Genomic DNA, 5,312 nt, shown 5'->3' on the forward strand with positions numbered 1-5,312 from the left:
ATGAAGAGATATCTACCAGACTTTGTAACTGAATGAGTATGGGATGTGGCAGGAGGGGAGGGGTGGGAGGTAGGGAGGCAGAGTGAGGAGTTGGGGATCACTGAGGTGAGTGCCTGGAAAGAAGGTGGCACCTTCAGGAGGAAAACATTTGATTCAGTTTTGGCCATTTTGAAGGATTCATGGAAGACTTCACAGAAGTGGTACCTTTAGGGAAGCTAAGGATTCTAAGGCTGAGTGAGATGTGAAGGGGGGAGGGCAAGGATGGTGTACTACTAGTGTAACATTTCTTCCAGGGCTACTTTCCTTATTTGGGGGTCTCACTCTCCCTTCCCACGAATTTCAGACCTGCCTTTCCCTTATGTAAGTTTATAATAATAAGCATTTATATAGAGCTTTACAAATGCCATCTCTCTTTTTTAATCCATCCAACAACCTAGTGAGGCAAGTGCTTAAGTACCCCCATTTTACAGATGAGGAAACTGAGGCCCTTTACAAATATCTCATTTGATCCTTATAAGAACCCTGTGGGAAGTAGGTGCTATTACTACCTCCTCTTTACTGATGAGGAAACTGAGGCAGTTATCTCATTTGAACCTCAAAAGAACCCTGAGAGATAGGTGCTGTTATCACCCCACTTTATAGTTGAGGAAATTGAGGCAGGCGACTTGCCCAGGGTCACACTGCTAAAAAGCATATGAGGTGGATTTGGAACTCAGGTCTTCCTGGCTCCAGACACAGCACTCTACCCAAGCTTCTGTATGTATGTATGTATGTATGATGTATGTTTGTATGTATGCCTAGCGCTTAGTGTAGTGCCTGGCACATAGTAGGCGCTTAACAAATGTTTATTAAACTGAAGCTAGCATTTATTAAGCGCCTACTATGTGCCGGGCTCTGCGTTAATATTTCGGACAGCTGCCCCGCCCACAGCCCCCATTCTCTGGAACAACTCCCCCTAACCTTCCCTCCGCCCTCCTGCAGGAGAAGGAAGAAGGGCGTGCCGGTTGCTCAGGTCTGGGAGTGCTCGCCGCAGAACCAGCTTTGGCGGCTGGGTTGTCAAGGCAACACACCTGGGATGACTCCGCCCCCCCTCCCCTCCCCGTTCCGTTTCCATTGGGCACACCTCCCTTGGGCTCTCAGTCAGGATTGGTTAGGAGGCGCGGCCCCTCACCATCGCCTCCCCGCCCCCAGCGTGGCGGGATCTGGGCTGATGTGAGGCCAGCGTCCGCCAGCCAATGGGAGCCTGGGATGAGGGATGGGGCAGGTAGCCGCGGATCCCTCCGCCGCCTGGGCGTTCTCCGCAGCCGCCGCGGGGCTTGACTTCGCTGGCGTGATTGGTAGTGAGAGGTCGGATGTCTTTGCCTTTGGCTCCAGACCGCTAGTGTTCCTCCCCTACCCCCTCCGGGACACGCGTGTGAAGTGTGGCTCTACTGCAAAACTTTGCAAACCAGAGACCGACAAACCCGCCTGGGGAAGGGTGGCGGGGAGAAGAGCCCCATTCCTGACTCCCCCCTGTGCGCGTGTCAGATAGTGCAGCTTTAATTTTCAAAGTAAAGTCTCCCGGTGTAGAATGTAAACTTTCATTACATGCTTGCTGTATACCGAGCGCTTTACTAGGGACTCCTCCATCTCAGAAGGTCTGAATTAAAATATGACCTCAGATACTTATTAGCAGTATGATCGTGGGCAAGTCACTCCCCAGCCCCAGTTTCTCTATTTATAATAATAGCATCTACCTTCCCGCAGCGAGGATTAAATGACAATATTTATAAACAACTTGATGTGGTGGAATTTTTTTGGGGGGGGTGGGCTTCCAAGAGGACAATTACCAATGTGGATTCTTGAGTTAAGGGTAGGATAATAGCTGGAAGAAGTCAAGAGGAAAGCAGGTAGCCATGGAAAACCTCAAAGCACCAATCAATCAAACTGCATTTATTAACTGTCTGTTTCTATGTGCCATGTGTATCAGGTGCACTATGCTAGGTGCTGGGAGGGGGGCGGGGTTACAGAGACAAAGAATGAAATGATCCCTGCTCTTAGAAGGCTTAAGTCCTTAGGAGGGAGACAACTTGTATATAGAAAGTTATATACAAAACGTAGCTCTTAGATAATAGCTAACACCTATGTCTCCCTTTAAAGTTTGCAAATGGATTTAGGGGATTATTTTATTAGAAGCTCAAAGGAGTCTTGCTGTGGGTGGTACTACTCTCTCCATTTCACCAAGGAGGAAATTTAGATGTCAAGAGACTTTTGGGGGGGAGGGGAGGGAAGGGGACAAAATGTGAAACTCAAGGAATTGTGGAATTGAATCCTGTAAACTAAAAGGAAATAAACAAATTAATAAAAAAAAGATTTAAAAAAGAGACTTTTAGAGAAGTTGTTTTTTTTTTCTAAATTTTAAGTAAACTACTTGTATGAGGAGTGAGGGAAGAGGAAAATTATTATTGAGTGGCCAAGGTGTAAGTAAATGATATAAAAATATTCAGGGATTCCTTTGAAAGGTACTGCTGCTAATCATACTTGTTAAAAGGAGGAGATATTTAATAACCTGTTGATTATATGCTCAGAGAACAGTCCCATGGTGAATAAAGACCAATGTGCCCCAATATCGTTTTCAACAATCTTACATAGCCCAAGGCAGGATGGATACAACTGGAATTTTTACCAAGGGAAAAGGGAATGTAAAAGATCATACCATGTAAATTGATTAACAAATATTAGGAAATTTGTTCTGGAATTTACAGCTAGACAGGAAAAGCTCATCATGAATAAATAAAGTTGAACCAGAAATTCTTTTATCACTAAACAGTTGATCACCTGGGTTAAATTTTTGAAGATCTTGACTAAATTCTGCAAAAAGAAAAAAAAAAACTGGCTGGTTACATGACAATATAGTTTTATATTGTTGAAGCTTAAACTTTTTTGAGCAGGCTTCTCAAGGCTAAAAATAAAGGGCATCCCAAAAGTCTTAGTGTTCTTTCACTATGAAATGAAGTTTTTAAACAAAATTTTATTTACTTTATTTTAAATTTATGGACTAAAGCATTTCTACCACATAATATAATTAAAAGAAAGATGATTACACATGAAACTACAAATCTATTATGTACAGCTTGCTATTCCTTTTAAATATATGATAAAGTTATCATGAAAATTTCTTTTTCTTCCCTCCTCCCCCACCTATTTAGACACAAATATGTATTTATATGTAAAATTATTCTATACATACTTTTATTTATTGAAATGAAGTTTAAGCACCAGACCCTGGACATCATTCAAAGCTCTCCACAATGACTCCTATGTATGAGTCTGACCTAATCATTTATAATCACATGAAAAGCCTCATTCTGCTACCTTGCTCCTGGTTCTACCCTGTAGGGTCCAGCAGAAGAAGGCCAATCCCCCTTCCAATATCTGAACACAGGTTCTGGAGGATCCTGAAGTCTTCTCTTCTCCAGGTTATTAAGCCCCAGGTTCTGCAGTTAATCCTTACGTTCACAACCTGTCCAGTTGATCAAATATTCTACATTCAGCCTCTAAGGGACTATTCCTTATATTGCTCTGTCCCCACTGAGATACTTTTCTGATTCTCCCAGACTTGGGATAGAATTTTTATATACATTTATATATATTTATATACATTATATGTATTTATGTTGCTTTCTGGTGAGGGGAAGGCAGGGCAATTGGGGTTGTGTCTTGCCCAAGGTCAAACGACTAGTAAGTGTTAAGTGTCTGAATCAGGATTTGAACTCAGGTCCTCCTGACTCCTGGGCCAGTGCTATCTATTCACTGTGCCACCTAGCCACCCCTTAGAATTTATATTTCTGCCCATAATAATGACAGTAATAATAGTAGTCGAATGTATATGGCTTTTTTTTTTTTTTTTTGCTTTTTTTGGAGGGCAGTTGGGGTCAAGTGACTTGCCCAAAGTCACACGGCTAGTAAGTGTGTCAAGTGTCTGAGGCTGGATTTGAACTCAGGTTCTCCTGACTCCAGGGCCGGTGCTCTATTCACTGCGCCACCTAGCTGCCCCTGTATATGGCTTTTTAAGGTTTAAAAATCACTTTACATTTGATATAGGGGCTATTATTATTCCCATCTTTACAGATGAGGAAATTGGGATTGAGAGAGGTTTAGTGACTTACCCAGAGATCATATAGCTAATAAGTATCTGAGGCTGAATTTTTTTTTAGTACTTAGTTGTTTATTTAAAAAAAATTTTTTCAATAAGCAAAAATCTATTTTCTCTCACTTCAACCTACTCCTCCTCTCTCATCACCACTGAAAAATAACCATGGGGGTGGCTAGGTGGTACAGTGAATAGAGCACCAGCCCAGGAGTCAGGAGGACCTGAGTTCAAATCCTGACTCAGACACTTAACACTTATTAGTTGTGTGACCTTGGGCAAGACACTTAACCCCAATTGCCCTGCCTTCTCCCCTCCAAATAGTAAAAAAAAACAAAAAACCAAACAAAACAACCATCACCAACACCACCAAATCTCCTGGACACAAATTCCTGCATTGGTCATGTCCAAAAAGTATATGTCTCACTCTTCACCCTGATCCTGTCACCTCCTGGTCAGGAGGTGGGTAACGTGTTTCATCACCTATTCTTTGGAATCAAGGTTGATCATTGTATTAATTAGAGTTCTTAAACCCTTAAAAGTTGTTTGTTTTCACAGTGTTGTTGCAGTATAAACTCTTTTCCTTGTTCTGTTCTCTTTACTCTGCCTCAGTTCATACAAATCTTTCCAGGTTTCTCAGAAACCATCCTTTTCATCGTTTTTTTTATAACAATAGTATGCCCATTACACTAATATATAATATTGATTCAGTCATTCCTAGAGTGACAAACTCCCCTAAGACACTACACGAACTCAGGTCTTTCTGATTCCAAGTACAGCTCTCACTTTGCAATGCAGATTCTTTTTAAAGTTTCTCTTGTTGAAGATCTAGCTCAGGTACCAGCTGCTCCTGGAAGCTTTTCCAGATAGCTTTAAGTGACAATGATTTCTCTTCCCAGTCATCTCCACAATGTGCTATCGATACCCTGGTCATTATCCCCATCCTTCTCTCTAATTCCCACCAAATTGGATTCAACCTTTAGGATTCTGGACTGTGTGATAGGTGAGCTTTTTGCCTTATCTTGCCCAGAGCTAGCCCTCTACATCACTTCCCACCAATCTCCACACTATACCACCTTCTCCTCCACCCATTTTCCAACTCCCCTTTTATGTTATTTTCCTCTATTAGAAGGTAAACTCCTTGAGGGCAAGAACTGTCTTGCTTGTCTGTATTTGTTTGTCT

The sequence above is a fragment of the Petaurus breviceps genome, unplaced genomic scaffold, assembly GCF_028583685.1.
Source record: "Petaurus breviceps papuanus isolate PSGF00001 unplaced genomic scaffold, PetGlider_PUasm1.0 100, whole genome shotgun sequence".
NCBI classification, from domain to species: Eukaryota; Metazoa; Chordata; class Mammalia; order Diprotodontia; family Petauridae; genus Petaurus; species Petaurus breviceps.